The sequence below is a fragment of the Heloderma suspectum genome, chromosome 3 (genome assembly GCF_057233095.1).
Source record: "Heloderma suspectum isolate Gila_16-S chromosome 3, 16-S_ref, whole genome shotgun sequence".
NCBI classification, from domain to species: Eukaryota; Metazoa; Chordata; class Lepidosauria; order Squamata; family Helodermatidae; genus Heloderma; species Heloderma suspectum.
In genome coordinates, this window is record NC_139460.1 from 203,288,509 (window position 1) to 203,307,744 (window position 19,236).

The window sequence follows — 19,236 nt, forward strand, 5'->3', positions numbered from 1 at the left end:
GGCCCCCCGCCCTCCCCCGGGATGGGACTTACCGTGGCCGAATGTCCCTCTCGGCGGCGGGTCCCGGCGGTGGGTCCTGGTGGCAGTTCGGCGGCATTTTGTCAGGGGCAGGGGCGGCGGCTGGTCTCCCGACCGGCTGCCGCCACCACCATTGCAAAAAAAAAAGTAAAGTAAAAAACAACAACACCCGTGATAGGCTACGTAACAATTTACGTAGCCTATCACGGCTAGATTTCCAAAGTCAGCCGTGATAGGCTACGTAAATCGTCACATAGCCTATTACGGGTGACTTTGAAGAAAAAAAAAAGCGCGTATGCAAATGGCGGCGGCCCATGGGCGCCGCCATTTGCGTTCCTTATTTTGGCACGTCTAGTCTACGTAAACATTTACGTAGACTACGGCGAAAATAAGGGAACGCTACGGGGACGGGGCGCTTCTACCCGGCCTGAATTTCGGTGGCGAGGGATGGGGCGCCTCCCCCCCGGCCTGAATTTTGGCTGGGCGAGGTGGGGCGCCTCTCCCCCCTCGCCTGAACTTCAGGGGGAGAACCGAAGCGCCTCCCCCCCCACCGCGAAGCAAGCTTCGAGAACAGGTAAGGGACTTTTGTCCATCCCTACACACCTTGCGTGCTGGGAAAATGGTTATCCCATGCTCAGTTGCTGTGAATAATGAGGATATGAGTCATTAAACAAAAAATTCAACCTGCTGTTTCTGGCTGAGGGGCGTAAAGCATTTACTCTAGGGTTGGCGGAGAATTTCTCCCCGAAACTTCGGGGGGCCGAGCGCCAACGTGTTCGGCCCCCCGAAGAAGTTTCGGGGAGAAATTCTCCGCACCCCCCCTGCCCCCCGCACCCCCCCCGGGACAGGACTTACCTTACCTGAATGTCCCTCCCGGCGGCGGGTCCCGGTAGGGATGGCGGAGAATTTCTCTCCGAAACTTCGGGGGGCCGAGCGCCAACGTGTTCGGCCCCCCGAAGAAGTTTCGGGGAGAAATCCTCCGCCCCCCCCGCCCCCCGCCCCCCCCCGGGATGGGACTTACCTTCCCTGAATGTCCCTCCCGGCGGCGGGTCCGGCTGGCGGTTCGTCCGGTGTTCGAGCGGGGCAGGAGCGGCAGCTGGTCTTTCGACCGGCTGCCGCCCCCGCCAATGCAATGAAAGAAAAAAAAAAAATCGTCACGTAGCCTATCAGGGGACTTTTTTTTTTTTTTTTTACTTTCGTGTTCGCGGCCAGGCGAGGCGGGAAGCCTCCTCCCCGGCCTGAATTTCGGCCGGGCGAGGCGGGAAGCCTCCCCCCCCGGCCTGAATTTCGGCCGGGAGAGGCGGGAAGCCTCCCCCCCCGGCCTGAACTTCGCGGGGGGAGCAGCGAAGCGCTCCCCCCCACCGCGAAAAAGCTGCGAGAAAAGGTAAGTGACTTTCGTTCACCCCTAGGTCCCGGCGGCGGTTCGTCAGGTCTTTGTCAGGGGCGGGGGCGGCTATTTGCGTTGCCCTTATTTTTGCCGTAGTCTACGTAAATCTTTACGTAGACTACAGCGACCAAATAAGGAACGCAAATGGCGGCTCGCTATGGGGGCCACCATTTGCGTACGTGCTTTTTTTTTTTTAAGTCACCCGTGATAGGCTACATGACGATTTACATAGCCTATCACGGCTGACTTTGCAGATCTAGCCGTGATAGGCTACGTTAATCGTCACGTAGCCTATCACGGGGGCGTTTTTTTTTTTAACTTTTGAGTTCGCGGCAGGGCGAGGCGAGGCGCCTCCTCCCCGGCCTGAATTTCGGCTGGGCAAGGCGGGAAGCCTCCCCCCCGGCCTGAATTTCAGCCGGGCAAGGCGGGAAGCCTCCCCCCCCGGCCTGAACTTCGGGAGGAGAGCAGCGAAGCGCCTCCCCCCCACCGCGAAAAGCTGCGAGACCAGGTAAGTGGCTTTCGTGCACTCCTAATTTACTCTGAACCTGGGAACTAACTGCTCTATTTTTTTAACACTTGGGCTGGAACTACATGTTATATTAACAGTTGGCTGCTTCCCACAATGGCACTTGGCTGCACACTTAATTCCTTCTGAGTAATGTCTAGACTTTAGACTAAAGTCTCACACACTCATTCTCACACACTGATAGAGCCATAGAATCACACTCACATATTCTCCCTCCTCGACTGTAATCAGGCATTGCCACTCTTTTAAAACCAAATGCATCAGGGAAGGGGTTTATCCAAGGGGGTTCAGGGTTGGGGAGGAGAGGGTTAGCCTTTCCCTCCCCAGCAGTGACCCCCCCATGGTCCCACAGTGTAATTAGGCTTTTAAAAGCCTCCACTGTCACCAATGAAGGCTTTTTAAAAGCCTCACTTGCAGCATGAGAGGAAGGAGGGGAAGTCCCTTATTTCCCACCTCTGGTAGGAGGTAAGGGGAGGGGCAATGTACCTGCATCTTGACATCCAAACATAGTTCATTTCCCCATCCTCACCTGCAGAGGTCTCCGATAATATGGGGTGGAGGCAAGGAGGAATGCACAATGCTGCGATGTCTAAAATCTTGCAACTTTACAGGGGCTTTCTGCTTCCGTTTTAAATGCAGGATCATGATGGGCTCCCTTTACATTTGCTTCCCTTCCCCCCACTTTCCCCCCTTATCTGCATGTTCTATATGTTTCATTATACAGCCACTAGATGGCGTGGTGGCCTAGCTCCTCTTATTGTGTAACTTCCTCTTCTCATGACAAAACTCAATACACTGTAATTTGAAAGCTTATTATCTCTGATCTTTTAAAAAATAGGATTAAGGTCATTTAGCATAGGGCATAGTGGTTGATGATGTCATAGTAAGGATCTGCAAACTTTTATGAGTAACCAATCTCACTTGCAGGATAAAGGTCCCATGTCGGGCTGCTGGAGAAATCCACTACAGACTCAAATGAGGCTGGATTCCAAAGAATCCAATCTTTGGAGTCAGCAGCGGACCAGCCGCACTCACCTCCAGGCCTGCAGGAAGTCCCGTGAGGCAGCTCTCCGGATTCCTATAAATCACAGTATGCTAATGGAATCCGCCATTAGCTCATCCAAGGAAAGTTACAGCCATAAGTGGCGTTTTGTACGCCATTTGCAGCCGTGAAGCACTTACTTTTACCTAAATACATCTGTAAAAGGCTGTAATTTAGGTAAAAGTAAGTGCTTTACGGCCGCAAATTGTTTAAAATATGCCATTTACGGCTGTAATTTTCCTGTGATAGGCGAATGGCAGCTGCTGTTAGCATATCGTGTTTTATAGGCAGGGATGGGAATCCCTAACTTCCGGTCCATAGGGGAATCCGCCCGGGGGGGAGAGGCGATCCGTTCCTCCTCCCCGGAATCCTCTGGAGCCGGTCCACTTCGGGACTATTCCGCAGAGCCGCACACCAGCTCCATATCACTGGTGATACAGTAATGGCAGCCGCCATTACCATATCGCTCGGAGGAATACAGACACAAATGGCGTGGTGGATGCCACTTGTGGCCATAAAGCGCTGTTTTTACCTAAATGGAACCGTAAACGGCTGCAATTAGGTTAAACTGAGGGTTTTACGGCCACAAGTGGCGTCCTCTATGCCATTTGCGGCTGTATTCCTCTCAGCGATATGGAGCCAGCATGCCATTCTGCTGGAAATCCTTGGGAGGCGGAGGTAAGTGAGCCGTTCCGCCGCAGATTCCGCAGGCCAGATTCCAAAGAATCCAGTCTCATTTGGTTCCGCGGCGGAATTCTCTGCCATCCGTATTTGTAGGAAGCCGAGATCTGCTCCACCAACTCTGGTGGATGTGGCAAGGCTCCAGAGGACTCTGCAATGCTCTAAGCAGCCCAAATTGCCCCACAACAGACCCCCCCCAGAGTGGAGAGTGGGGGGCTGGGTTCATACATCCCTAGCCCTGTGTGGAGAAGCCCCTGGACATTGCTTAGTGTGTGTGGGGCGGTGGTGGCGGAGGGATGACATTCATGTTGCGTCATGCCATTTTGGTAGCAGCCACACATTTAACATCACGTGTAGTTTTGTCCAGGGTGTTTGGTGCCAACTTCTAACTAGCAGTGGAGATGTTGCTAATCCTGTATAGTTGTTTCACCAGGGCAGTAGTGGTAATATACTAGTGTGAGCACAGATTTTCAAAATGACTCCTGTTTTATTATTAGTGGTGGTGTGTGATGCAGATAATCCATTACTGCATGTAATAATATATTTAGTAGCTAAGGTATAGGTGTTCTGTTATTACTGAAAAATAATTTCACAGCTCTGTGCCCCTGGTTCCATTTTTTAATATGTTATTTCTATTCATGTTTTTTATGTGTACAGGAACTAATTTACCTCAACTCAGTTCACTCTCTTGAGTTTTGGTATTTAAAATATGGGATGAAAGGACCCGAGGCATCTGACATTACTCAGCCTATACCCAAAACATATAGAAAGCATTTATAATACCCTGAGGTATTGTAGTGGTTGAGCACGTGTGATGTGAGTAGGGAAGTCCTTGGTTCAAACCTTACCTTGACCATGAATTTATTGAGTATCCTTAGGTTAGCCAGTGTCACTTAGCCCCAGCTCACCCCAGAACCAGACAGTAATATGGCGATAGTAATATTGGCCTGCCTTACAGGGTTGTAGTAAAGCATATTCAGATATTCTGTGTGAGGCATTTTGAGCTTGTTATAGTCCACAGAGACAAAAAAGACTGCATGGCTGTGTACAGGTGAAGCCATGTGGAAATCTTACCTTGGTTCCAGGAAAGACTAGCTTGGTGGTAGTCTTTCAGTCCCTGTGTGCAGGATGGGGAGAAGGATGGACCACAGGACTGGTAGAAACAGTTACAATCTTGTTCCCTACTACTTCATCAAGAAATGTAAAGAACTGTGTCAATCCCTGGGTTGCATTTTGCAATCCTAGTCAGGAATGTTGAGAGACTGCTGGAGCATTTTCAAACTGCTTGCTTTAATCTCTGTGTGAAGTGTAATCTTGGGAGTACTGCTTTAGAAGGTTGTCCAAAGTTGATATTTTAAGATGTCAGTTAAATCATCTGCAAGATTTATTTTTCCATGCAGATTGTATTTCTTCACAGGACCTTCCACAAGGAATCTACCATACCTAGTGCCACTAAAATACCTAGTGTCCTCCATGCAAACAGATTGTATAAATCAAAGCATTCCTTTGCTCTCACCTGTAACTGCTAAGAGACAGACCAACCCAGAGAAGGACCCCTGAGGATGACCTAAGGATCCAGGCAGACACATATGGGAGGAGGCAATCCTTCAGATAACCTGGCCCCAAGCCATTCACAGCTTTGAATGTTAATACCAGCACTTTGAATCGGGCCCGGAAATGGACTGGCAGCCACTGCAGCTGGAAAAGTACTGGCGTAATGTGATCTCATTGGCCAATCCCTGTTAACAATTTTGCTGCCCTATTTTGGACTAGCTGAAGTTTCTGGACCATTTTCAAAGGCAGCCCCACATATAACACATTGCAGTAATCCAGATGAGAAGTTATCAGAGCATGGATAACTGTAGCTAGGCTATCTCTGTCCAGATAAAGGCATCATTGGTATATCAGCTAAACTGATAAAAAGTGCTCCATGCCGCTGAGTTCACCTGTGCCTCAAGTAACAGTTCTGGATCCAAGAGCACACCCAAACTAAGAACCTAATCCTTTAGGGTGAGTGCAACCCCCTCCAGAACATGTTGAACCATCTAGCTGGGTAGACGAACCACCCACTAAAAGTACCTCCATCTTGTCGGGATTGAGTTTCAGTGTATTGGCCCTCATCCAGTCCGTGCCCAAGCACTGATTCAGAACAGCCACTGCCTCACCTGGGTTTGATGAAAAAGAGAGGTAGAGCTGGATGTCATCTGCATATTGATGGCACCTCAACCCACACCTCCGGATAACCTCCCCCAGTGGTTTCATGTAGATGTTGAACAGCATAGGGGATAAAACAGAGCCCTATAGAACCCCATGGTATCATTGCCAAAGCACAGAGCAATAATCCCCCCAGCACCACCTTCTAGAATCACCCATCCAGGAGTGGAACCACTGCAGTGCAGTGCCTCCAACTTCCAGTCCAGACAACCTATCTGGAAGGATGCCACAGCCAATGGTATCGAAAAAAGCCACTGCAACGTCTAGGAGAATCAACAGGGTCTCACTCCCCATGTCCCTCTCCCGGCAAAGGTCATCCCACAGGGTGACCAAGGCAGTTTCTGTTCCAAAACCACACCTGAAGCCCGACTGAAATGGATCTAGATAATCTGTTTCATTCAAGCGTGCCTGGAGTTGTCCTGCAACCCCTCTCCTCGCAAGCACCTTGCCCAGGAAGGGGATGTTGGCCACTGGCCTATAGTTGTTAACATCCTCTGAGCCCAGGTTAGGCTTTTTCAGGAGTGACCTGATCACTGCCTTTTTTTTAAGAGGCTGGCACCACTCCCTCTCTCAAGGAGGAATTTACAACCTCTTGAACCCATGTGTGGTGCATGTGAAGCTACAGCCAATTTGTCAGCTTATCCATCAAAGTCAGAGCCTATAGATTCATTTTGGGGCTACGATAGGGCTAGGGATGGGGGAGAATGTCTCCCGAAACTTTGGGGGGCCGAGTGCCAATGCATTCGGTCCTCCAAAGGTTGTTTGGGGAGAAATTCTCTGCCCCCCGCCCCCGGGATGGGACTTACCTTTCACGAATGTCGCTCCCGGCGGCGGGTCCCGGCGGCAGTTCAGCAGGTCTTCGTCAGGGGCGGGGGCAGCAGCCGGTCTTTTGATCGGCTGCCGCCGCCGCCATTACAAGAAAAGTAAAAAAAACCCAACGCCCCTGTGATAGGCTACGTGACGATTAACGTAGCATATCACTGCTGACTTTGCAGATCTAGCCATGATAGGCTACGTAAATTGTTACGTAGCCTATCACGGGGCTTTTTTTTTCTTTTGAAGTTCGCGGCCGGGGAGAAGGGGCGCTTCTCCCCGGCCTGAATTTCGGCCGGGCGAGGCGGGAAGCCTCCCCCCCAGCCTGAATTTCGGCCAGGCAAGGTGGGAAGCCTCCCCCCCGGCCTGAACTTCGGGGGGAGAAGCGAAGCGCCTCCCCCCTACCGCGAAGCAAGCTGCGAGACCAGGTAAGTGACTTTCATACATCCGTAGATAGGGCCTTTGGAATTTGTGCAGTGTGTAGGGATGGCGGAGAATTTCTCCACGAATCTCAGGGAGGCCGAATGCCAACGCATTTGGCCCCCCGAAATTGTTGGTGAAATTCTCCGCCCCCACCCCCCCGGGATGGGACTTACCTCCCTCGAATGTCCCTCTCGGCGGCGGGTCCCGGCGGGAGTTCGGCCGTGGTTCGTTGGGGGCGGGGGTGGCGGCCGGTCTTCCAACCGGCTGCCGCCGCCGCCGCCATTACAAAATAAAGTAAAAAAACCCTACAACACCCGTGATAGTCTACGTAACGATTTACGTAGCCTATCACGGCTAGATTTCCAAAGTCAGCCGTGATAGGCTACGTAAATCGTTACGTAGCCTATCATGGGTGACTTTGAAAAGAAAAGAAAAAAAAGCGCGTACGCAAATGGCGGCGCCCATGGGCACCGCCATTTGCATTCCTTATTTGGTCCTGGTAGTCTACGTAAAGATTTACATAGACTACGGCAAAAATAAGGGCAAAGCTATTATAGGGGCTATTTGCGTTCCCCTTATTTTCGCCGTAGTCTACGTAAATCTTTACGTAGACTACCGGGACCAAATAAGGAATGCAAATGGCGGCGCCCATGGGCGCCGCCATTTGCGTACACGCTTTTTTTTTCCCACTCACCTGTGATAGGCTACGTAACGATTTACGTAGCCTATCACGGCTGACTTTGGAAATCTAGCCGTGATAGGCTACATAAATCATTACGTAGCCTATCACGGGTGTTTTTTTTTTTTTCCACTTTTTTATTTCGCGGCTGGGGAGATGGGGCACTTCTCCCTGGCTTGAATTTCGGCCGGGCGAGGCGGGGCGCCTCCCCCCCCCGGCCTGAACTTTGGGGGGAGAACCGAAGTGCCTCCCCCCCACTGCGAAGCAAGCTGCGGGACCAGGTAAGTGCCTTTCGTACATCCCTAGCAGTGTGTTTGGGTTGCATCCACTGTTAGTCCTACTTAGAGTAGGCCCACTGAAATGAATCAGACTAAAGTTAAGTCATGACTAACTTAGGTCCCATTCATTTCAATGGGCCTCCTTGAAGTAGGATTAACAGCGGATGCAGCCCTAAGTGAGTGCACGTGCACATATGTGCATACATGCAAGGGACCCAAGTCAGCATTGTATGAGCTACATCCCCATGGTCTCGACTTCGTGCCACTCTGGTAACTTCTTTAAGGAGGACCCATGTGGGTCAGCGAAATAGCATGCCTTCGTTCCATGTCCGCATCATTTGTGGGATCCAGCCCTGGGGAAGTGGCCCTCACAGAAATGTCCAAACAGTTCCCATAGTTAGTCATGGGGTGTATGGTAGTAGGTCAAGAACAGGAATGAATGTTGTGTGAATACACTCAAAGACCAAAACCAGAGTAGAAAAGCCAGGCATTTTTTTTGGTCAGTCTTTTTTTTATATATTCATAGAAATGCCCGAAGGATATGGCCAAGATGAAATTGTGTCCTGTGATTACTTGAAATCTTTTGTTACTCTCAGAAGAATATTGATTGTGTGTGTGTTTTAAGTAAGTGACTGAAGGACACTCGTTATTTGAAGGATATGAACAATAGAGACAGAGAGGAATTGGTTAGGGGGATATAACTGTGTGTAAAGGAGTGAAATGAAGAAAAGGATATCAAAACGAGTATCAGTGAAAATTTCCTGACAGGGACAGGGTGATCCATTAAATAGTGGAAGAACTTCTGAAGGAAATGACTGGAAGTCTTGTCACTTGAGATTTTTAAAAGTGAGAATGGACAAACAAGTAGTAAATAGTAGGGATGTACGAAGGTTCTGCCACAGATTGCGGGGAGGCCGAATGCCAGCGCATTCGGCCCCCCCAAATCAGTGGCGGAATGGCCCGCCACCCCCCCAGGATAGGTCTAACCTGGGGCGGATCCTCCTGGCGGCGGTGGCGGTTCGGCGGCGGCAGATGCGGCAGCTGGTCTTCTGACCAGCTGCCTCCACCGCCATTTCCAAGTTAAAAAAAAAAAGTGATAGGCAGGCTACGTAAAGATTTACGTAGCCTATCACAGCTAAATTTTAAAAAAACACCATGATAGGCTATGTAAATCTTTGCGTAGCCTATCACGGCTGATTAAAAAAACAAAACAAAAAAACGCGTGTACGCAAATGGTGGCAGCCATGGCCGCTGCCGCCGCCATTTGCGTTCCTTATTTTGGCACGTCTTAGTCTACACTATTTGCGTTCCCCTTATTTTAGCGTCTTAGTCTACGTAAATGTTTACGTAGACTAAGACGTGCCAAAATAAGGAACGCAAATGGCGGCGCCCATGGGCGCCGCCATTTGCATACGCACGTTGTTGTTATTATTTTTTAATCAGCCGTGATAGGCTATGTAAACATTTACGTAACCTATCACGGCTGACTGCAGGGACGCAAACGGCGGCGGCTATGGCCGCCGCCATTTGCATCCCTGCTAGCTATCGGCTGGATGTCCAGCTGCTGGCGGAGCCGGCACGTGGCTCCGCAGAATCGTTGCAGAGCACAGCCGGCCGGCCAGGATTCCGGGGGGGGGGAGGAACGGAGCACCTCCCCACCCGGCGAGGATTCTGGGGGGAGGGATGGAACGCCTCCCCCCGCACCATCAGCATAATCCCCAAAAGGTAAGTGATTTTCATACATCCCTAGTAAATAGCTGTGTAAAAAAATCCTCTGTCATATGAGATGGACTGTATCTATTTGAATAGTTGTTTGCTTTTTGCTGTTCTGAGATGTCATATATGAACACACACCCCTTCTTTTAGTGGTGATCAGGAATATCTGTTTTGTAGTTCATTAAGAGAAGCTGTGGTGGTGCTGTAGTGACGAAACCTCAGGCAGTGATTGGCTGTACCACCTTAACGTCACAGAAAGGCAGGGTAGCAGGGTAGGCAGAAGGTTTTCTGGCTCTGCTTGCCTAGGCTCTCTGGGTGTAGATAGGGAGTCAGTGAAGCCAGAAGGGCCAAGATAAGGAAGGGTAGAAGAAGCACGGTTATGAATTGTAGATGGCCTGGGGCTTGAGTAGGCAGCATACCAGAGGAACTAGAGGCCTGGGAAGGAGGTTTGGTTCAGTCAGTGCAGAGAAATGTGAGGTAAAAGAAGGGAGGTCAGGGGGAGGAGTTTGGCAGGGGGAATGAGTTGAGGAGGGTAAAGCAAGTACGTTGACTGAAATAGTGAGCCAAATGGCCTAAAGCAATCTAGTTTCCTGGGACGTGTTAAGCTTACTTTACCGTTCTTAGTGCATGGGTGTGTTTTCTTCCTCTGTGTGTTAGGGTGGCCACTTAATGACTGTCAAGGCCTATCGACAGCGCAGATTTTTAAAATAGTTTTCAAATTTCTTATTCAATTTATATCCTGCCTTTTTTCCTCTTTGAAGGAGCCGAAGGCAACTTACATGGTCCTCCTCCTCTCCGTTTTACCCTTAGAACTACCCTGTGAGGTAGGTTAGGCTGAGAGTCAGTGACTGGCCCAAAGTCACCCAGTGAGCTTCATAGGCAAGTGGGGACGAGAACGTGGATCTCCTGAGTCCCAGTCCAACAGTCTCACCACGACACCATTCTGTCACCACACTGTGAAGATGGAAGCATACCTACATTCATTATGTTTGCATTACCCTTTCATTCGCTGCATTCAGAGGTGTGCCAAAACCTGGGTGCCAACCTCTGCTTATTTCCAGCCTATTGAAGCCAGCAATCAAAGTGCATGTCAGAAACTCCTCCAGTCTGTGAACTCATGGCAGAGTCACAGCCAAAAGGGGGCCACTGACACATCTCCAAAAATGAGAAAACATAACACTGAAAAACAGGACAAAAGAGGAGAAACAGATCTGCATAAATTTTCCCTATGCTAATTTATATGTATAGATGCCAATGTAGAAATAATTATAATTTAAATAGAAATACAGTACATCTCACCAAAGTGTGGAAGACTGTGACAAGGTAACCTGTATGCCTGCTCAGTCCTCTATCCTGGTGCTGTTGATGGGCAACTTCAAGGCCCAGCTCTTCCTTCTGATGGTTCTTGATCTTTAAACTGATTTTGGATTGGACTTCCCTTCAAATCGAGGACACTTTCAAAACAGAGGACAGACCTCTGACAGCCCTTTAAACAGAGGACTGTCCTCTGTAAAGAAGACACCTGGCCACTCTGCGTTATAGCTCTCCTAGGCAAGCCTGCGTGCCTGACTGGACATTCTACCACACACACAGCTAGAGGCGTGATCCATGGCAAGAAAAATGCTGTACCATCTGGAACAACCCCTTGCTCACTGTGGAGATCCATCTGTGCAATCTGTACAGCCGTGCTGGTGCTGTGCTGATTGCTGTTAGCCATGGGGGCGATCAGGAACTGACCTTGCCCCAAGTGCTGCTCTTAAGTTATACTGCCATTATGGGAGTCACGTGTTGTTTCTTACGGATTTCAGGTTGCCAGCAGTGGTGTACATACCGCTGTTGAAATTCAGTTGCACGTATCATCTTTCACGAGTGCACATCTTGCAAGTACACTCCTGTAAACTATTTTGGAATCAGGACATAAAGCTGAAATTGATGTGAAGAAGCAATCTATTGCTTATAGATTAAAAATAGCATGTTCATGAATGGAAATCAGCCATCTGGCTTTCCTCTCCCGCTTTGCCTTCAGTTCCACTCGAACAGCTCTGGCTGGTTTTCTGTTCTTTGTTTCCTTGTTCTTGTATGCCTAATTATCACTTAGTTGACTCCGGGACCACAACTGCTTGCTGTTGAACTGAGATTTAGATCACTCTTGATGAGTGCAAAAAGGAAAAAAAGAGAAAAAAGAAGCCGAGCATAGACCCCAACTCTCCAATAGTGACCTCCTACTGAAGGGCAAGGTAGCCCAGAAGAAGAGTGATGGTCTGCATAAGGCTATGGGGTCTGTAACTGAGGACACTGGCAGCTGGACCCAGGTGTCTTGTTCCCTGCACTGCCATGACAGCTTATCAGAGGATGGAGTTCTTGTTTTGTTCTCTGCTGCATCACTATTGCTGTCCGTAGCTCACGGCCCACCTAGCAGGTGTTAGGTAGGACAAGAGGCCAATCCAGTTAGAGCCTCAGGTTTAGCTCTCGGTCTAAGGCAGCCTTTCCCAACCTCCAGATGTTTTGGCCTACAACTCCCAGCATTCCTGATCATTGGCTATGCTTGCTGGGAATGATGGGAGTTGAAGTCCAAAACCTCAGGAGAGCACCAGATTGAGGCAGGCTGGTTTAAGGAAGATGTTGCTCCAGAAAAGACTGAGTTGCTGTCAGACCGCCCCTGCTTGCCCATCTACCAGTTTAGTGGCTCACCTGTTTAGTACTTTCTTCCCCTCCAGATGACCTTCTCTAACAGCCAGAACAAACTGCCATCTTTGGTCATGCATCTGGGCTCTCTCCATTAAAATATATATTCGAATGGGATAGGTGTGACGTGATCAAGGGGGCGTCAACACAAATTCAGTACATGCCGCTGCTCATATTGTAGACAGTATTTTCCCCAACCCGATTTTAGAGGAGAAAATGTCCTCCTGATCCCAGATCACCACCTTTGCTACAGCTCTGCTTAACATCATAATTCTCTATGATATCTTTTTGTTTCTTTCTTTTGAGCATGAACAGATGTGGTTTTGTTGTACTTTGGGGTTTAAAATAAAAAATAAAAATAGTGAAAAGAACTAAATGCAGGAAAAGAAAGGAGGAAGCATGCAAATGCACAGAAGTATGTATTGAGTCCAACGTATTTTGAATATCAATCCTTCTTCCGGGGGTGTACTTAGGTACAAAAAACTTGAGTCTTTGGTCTATGAATCTGTTGCAAAAAAGACTCTTTTGGTTCCTTTGGGTGTAAGGCTACATATTTTGGCTATAGTACTCCTGAGCTGTAAGAATATTACAGAGTTTCAGAATACAGTGCCATGTGCATGTACAAACATTGTCCTATGAGATTTGTGCAGCATCTTTCCGTTCTTGAAGAACTGCATGTGTTCCAGTTATCCTCCACCTCCATCAGCTACTATCTTTGCAGATGATTGCTGCGTCCAGTCACAGGGTGAATTTGGCAACTAAAGTTCTTAGGATGCGCAGCGTGGGAGCACGCTTTTCATGCAATGGCATCTGGCCATCATTTTGTCTTTCGTTTGTCTCTTCGTCACCCTCTTTTTCTGACTGCCTGGCCTTGCTAACAGTGATGAACATGGTATGGATCTAGTACAGGGTCCCTGTGTTCCTGCTTTCCCCTTTACACATTCAAGCTTAATGCCTGATCTGGGCTTTCTATCAATATGAAAGCTCTGTCCCTGATACTTGATCTGTGATGACTCATTTGTAGGGATGTACGAAACACCTACCTGGCTCCGTGCCGGGCAATCTGCGGTGGGGGAGAAGCGCTCTGTCCCTCCCCCCGGAATCCTGCGCGGCCAGCTCCGCTCCGCGGCCAAGCCGTGGAGCCGCCAGCCAGCGCCGGCCGCCCGCAGCCAGACATCTGGCCACTGGGCAGCCCTGCAGGGATGCAAATGGCAGCTGTCGTAGCAGCTGCCATTTGCATCCCTGTATTGAGCCATGATAGGCTATGTAAATATTTACGTAGCCTATCATGGCAGGGGGAAAAACCCCAGCGTACACAAATGGCGGTAGCCAGCACCATTTGCATATGCTGGGTTTTTTCCCCCCTGCCGTGATAGGCTATGTAAATACTTATGTAGCCTATCACGGCAGGGGGGAAAAAACCCAGCATACACAAATGGCGGTAGCCGCCGCCATTTGCGTACGCTGGGTTTCCCCCCCCCCCGTGATAGGCTACGTAAATACTTACGTAGCCTATCATGGCCTCCGCAGGGATGCAAATGGCGTCCCTGCATTAGCTGTGATAGGCTACGTAAGTATTTACGTAGCCTATCATGGCTATGAAGAGGAGGAAGCAAATGGCGGCCGCAGAACGGCCGCCATTCGCAAAGCAGCGCGGACGGGAGCAGGTAAATGCTCCGTTTCGCATGCCTTTCATGGGGTGGGGGTGGCAGGGACTTTGTCCCACGTGCCTTTCGTGGGTTGGGGTGGTGGGGGCTTCATTCTGCGATGGATTTCGGGCGGCTGAATGCACTGGCATTCGGCCTCACCGAGATCCGTCTCGGAATTCTCTGACATCCCTATTCATTTGCATGTGCAAGCCACTACTTATGCTGCAGTCATCAAGTGATAAATATGTATGTGTGAAGGAACAATAGTTCAAGTCTCTGCATGTTTACTCAGAAGAAAATCTTGGGTTCAGTGGCACTTATTCCCAGGCAAGTGTGCGAAGGATTTCAGTCTTAATGTATCACTGAAGATCCTTCTCATGTAACCTTAATTGTGTGAGAACTCCTCCACTGTAAACACAAAGTCATAATCCCTGAGATACATGAATGGCAACTCCCCATGTCAATGTTGACTGGTGGGAGGGGGGGGGTTCTCCTTGATAACAGAAGGAGATGGAAGGAAAAGCCAATCACGGCTTACCCAGACTTTTCAAGGAGCTGGCCTGGCGTAGGTCTGTACAGGGCTTCACAAGTGACTGTATCGCAGTTGCTTCACAAAACATACTTCCGGGAGGGTGGGTGGGGCTGGAGTGAATATCATATGACTGGCAGGGGCTGCTCAACCAATAGGAAAGGCTCCCTCCCTCCAGGTTTCCCCCCCTTTCTCCTTTGATAAAATCCTGGGAGGTTTCCTCCCCTATATCCATAGAAATCACTCTCTTTCTCTCTCCCCCCCCCCAAGACAATCATGAAAGGAACACTGTGTTCTAGCTTCCCTGCTGCAGTCAATTGAAGCTTTGACGTTAAGGCTCTCTAAATGCATTATTTCGATTCGTGGGCATCTCGGGAGTGCACAGTTTGGGGACAAGCCTCATTGACTGCAATGGGAGTTACTCCTGAGGAGTTACTCCTTCAATGAGGAGTTACTCCACATAGACACACATATGTGCTGGGAAACACAGGGAGGAGAAGCAGATGGCAAACCAGCCCCCTTTCTAACCCGATGCTGCACACTATCGGGATGGTTGAAGGTGGAAGTAGTTACTTCTGAATGGCAGTAAACCAAACAATGGAGTACTGCTTCGAGAAAGTGCTTCACAGCCTTTAGGGAATTAGTGCTTTAAAGTGTGCTATTTCGATAGGGGGGGGGGAATCTCTACAAGTTCTGATGTGGACATTCAGGGGACAAGCCACATGGACCACAATGGGAGTTACTTCTGTGTAGACACTAATTGGTTTGTGCAGGGACAGGCAACACACAGGAAACACCCGTTGACCAGGGTCACAGTGAAAGGCACACCCCTGGGCAGGACTAGCATACCCGAGGTCAGTGCGGGGTTTAGGACACAAAACAACTATACTACGAAGAACCTGACTTAAGGAAAAGAATTGGACTTTGAGCAGTCTCAGGAAATCCGGTTTTTCCCGGATAAGCTCCGGGGTGGCTGCTGGATGGCCATGACATCATGTCTCCCTAACGACCTCCAAACACAGCCAGCTTGGAATAAATTGCTCATGGAGACACCCCTTGGGTTTCCAAGCAGGGTGATGCCGACATGGGGCAGAGCTACCACACAAACTCCTCTCATGTGGTCCAGGAGTTCTGGCATTACCTGCATCAGCTCTAGCACAATCAAGGTTTCATGGGAAGTTGCCTTAAGACCTGGCTTAGAATAAAGATTGGTGATAAAACCAATTCCTTCAGGATGCATTAGAGAAACAGAGAAATAATAAGAGTGGTGAGTGTGTTTCCCCTGGAATAGGATAAGTAAAAGGTACCTGGCTCTTGTGGGGAGTGGGTTTGTCTCACTTGTTACAGGGAAGTATTTTCTCATCAGTGCATAAGAGGAAAACTCAGCAGTGCTGCACATCTAAGAAAACCCGAAGAAAGCAAATTGCTGACCTTGTTTTCTCCTTAGCATTCCTTTTCTACCAATCTAAGCACACTGCTCCAAAGATAATTCCTTAATTTCCTCTTTCCTCATGCCTGAGACTACCTGGGCAGCCCCTGCATGATGGTTCAGTAATTTACATGAATTCTGTATTACGGTGCATCTCCATGTCCAGTGGGTGTTAGCAGCAAATTGAAATTTGTGGTGGTGCTTGAGGTAACGAGTGTGAACAAGCTTTTTCTCTTCGTTCTTCACAGGATTGCTGTTTTGGGGCAGCAAAATGGTGATGCTGTAAATCCCGTCTATGGCATTAGAAGAGTGGTGTTTGGGAAAGAGGTTGCCTTTTGTGATTCAGTAACTGATGGTGTCAGTGAAAGGGATTGAGAGGTTTGAGGTAACAGCAATGCAGAAGTATGAACGTAATTTAAAAGGAACAAAGAAGGCTGGCAGGATTCTTGCTGTAGCTGAAGGAGCATGCCAAAGAATCAGAGGAAATTATTTTGACCCTGAACTGGAAATAAGTTTGTTTCCCCCCAGCTGTGCAGCAAACTACAATTTTTAAAGTAGACTTTCAGTGTAGAATGCTTATTGTATATATCACTGGTAAAAAGAACAGGATTTGAACAATGTGAAGTCTGTTTTTAAACATTAGGAGCAAAAATATACTGGAGGCATTAAAGCAGTAATGGGAAACTTCATGGCTGTTTTTAATGTGTTAGGTGACTGTGAACAGGCTTATTAACATGTGTGTAAATCACTTGATTATTCTACATTTGGTGAGTGAGAGTTGAATATGTAAACTGATAATATTGGAAGGAAAAGCACTTTGTATCAAGTGATAAACATGAATGTGTAAACCAGTCCTACTTGTATGGTACATTGGCTTCTTTTACAGCAGGAGTTGGGCAGCTTGTGGCTTTCCAGATGTTTTAGCCAACATCCCCACGATCCCTCACCATTGGCTATGTTGGCTAGGGCTGAAGGGAGTTGTAGGCCAAAACATCTGGAGGGCCACAATTTGCCCACCCCCGCTTTACAGTGTGAATGGACTTGGGATGTCCTACCCTCTCTACTGTACAGGCGGGAAGCTGTGGAACAGATAGGGAGCAGTGGGGGATTTTAAAAGAGAAGGACAATCGCCAGGGCAGGCGGAGAGAGAAGAAAGAGCTGAGGGAAGAATGCTAAAGTAAATGAAGTGGAAGAATTCAAGAGAGAGGAAGGAAAAGCAGGCACAGCCTGAAGGGTCTGACCAGCATTCTGTGGCAAGAAAAGGAAACTAGAAGTGGACAACATTGGAAACTCATGGGGCTGGCTACAGCCTGAGGCCACAGGGTTTACCAGTAGCACTTAAAAGTGCCTGGCTATAAAGCCAGGCTGAAAAACAGATCAGACGGCACAGTGATAAAAAATAGCTATGACTTAGCATTTTTAGGACGCAATCCTATATATGTTCAGACAGAAAAGAACTCCTACAACTCCCAGCATGGCTGAGGAATGCTGGGAGCTGTAGGACTGTTTTCTGTCTAAACATGCATAGGATTGCACCCTTAATTACTTTAGTTGGTAAGCGTTATACTGTACATCATCTGTTAGTTTGTTACAAATTAATATAATTATATAATTATAATGCTTTTCTAGCAGCAAAATCAAAAGTATCTTGTCCTTTCCACTCTTTTCTTTTGGGATTCCCCATCCAGCCCTTCTGGCTACCTCTACCTCTAGGGCCTCTGGGCTTTTATTTTCTCCCCATAACACCAGGGCCTACATCCTACCTGCTCCTCCCTAACACATGGAAAGGAGAGCATACGCTACAGACTGTAAAGAGCAAGGGATGAAGGTTGTGACCTCCAACTGCAATTTGTTGGTAAAGGTATATCCATCTTTCCTGGAATGTCCAGGAAGAACCGTCTTGAAAATAAGAAGTATTGAAAAGGCACAGTACATTACACAAAAGAAGGAATTCATTTGTAATCATTCAATAAATTTGTAGCGAGGAAGAATATCATGCACTTTGGGAATGTGGTAGATAGCACACATTCAGCTTTTCATATAGGGAAAAAAGAGAAAGCCATGCTTGAATCCCCTTCCCTCCTGTAGTGACTATGCCATGCATTTCACTGGCTATTCCAAGGCAACTCTGTAATGAGTTACCAGTTATCAAGTGATGGTGCAAAACTAATTTCCATAGGGAGCAGAAGGTCTCTCACACTTTTGGCACTTAAGAAAATTGTATTGCTTTGCCTTCTGCATGTAAAATTTTAAGTGAGCAGAACCCTGCTGAGGAGAACAGCTTGGTATAAGAAGAGGTTCAAGGATCCCACTGGACGACAAAGTTTTGCTTGGTTGCTCTCTCTGAAAGCTGTTGTGAAGAGACAATAGCAGGAGTTGGACAGAAGAATGAGCTGCCGGCACAAATCCCCTATGGTTAAATTCTGGCTATTCTTGCAGCTTGGTTGATGGTCTGGTGTGAGTCTTCTAGAGCAAGGGTAGGCAGAAGGTAGGCATGGCCAATAGTCAGGAATGCTAGGAGCTGAAATCAAAAACATTTGGAGATCTACTCTCTGCCCACGCCAGTTCTAGAGCAATCTACTCTGATTTAGTGACAATGTGTTCACCTTAGTGCAATAGCATTACCAGGTGGGGCAATAGGGGCTCCTCGCTCCTAGGATGTTGGGTGCCACATGCTATCAATGGGCAGGGCCACTGCTCAAAGTGGGTGGAGCTACTGCTGGAATGCACCCCCCCACACACACACATTTTCACACAAACACTGATTCTTCGAGACAGTGGCTCAGCAAAGGTGAGGAGGGACTGAAGCACTATCCAGTGTCTTGAAGAGCTGTTCCTCAAGGTGCCAGCTCAGTCTGGAGCTGGTTTCATCCTTTCTTTGCTTTTCTGGATTAGGGAAGGTAAGAGATGGACAAAATCTTGAGCTGGCACTCCTCAAGATACAAACTATTGGGGGAAGGCAAAGGGTAGGCTAAGCCCTGAGCTGGCTTTGCTCCTCCTCACTTTCTCTGATTGGAGAAAGGCAAGAGGGGAGTGAAGCCAACTGAGTCATAACCTCAAGGAGTGCTCCTCGAGACTGCAGTTCATTCAGGAGCTGCTCTTCTGCCCCTTCCCTTTCTCTGAGGGGGCAGGACTTAAGGAGGGGCCTTGCCTGAGGCCTTCATGGG

At 48.5% G+C, this 19,236-nt stretch overlaps 1 protein-coding gene across 1 annotated transcript in view; it reads left to right on the forward strand.

Moving 5' to 3' along the window:
* GRID1 (glutamate ionotropic receptor delta type subunit 1) overlaps window positions 1-19,236 on the forward strand; it is a 1,081,869-nt gene that overhangs the window by 908,398 nt on the left and 154,235 nt on the right. The window lies entirely within an intron of this gene.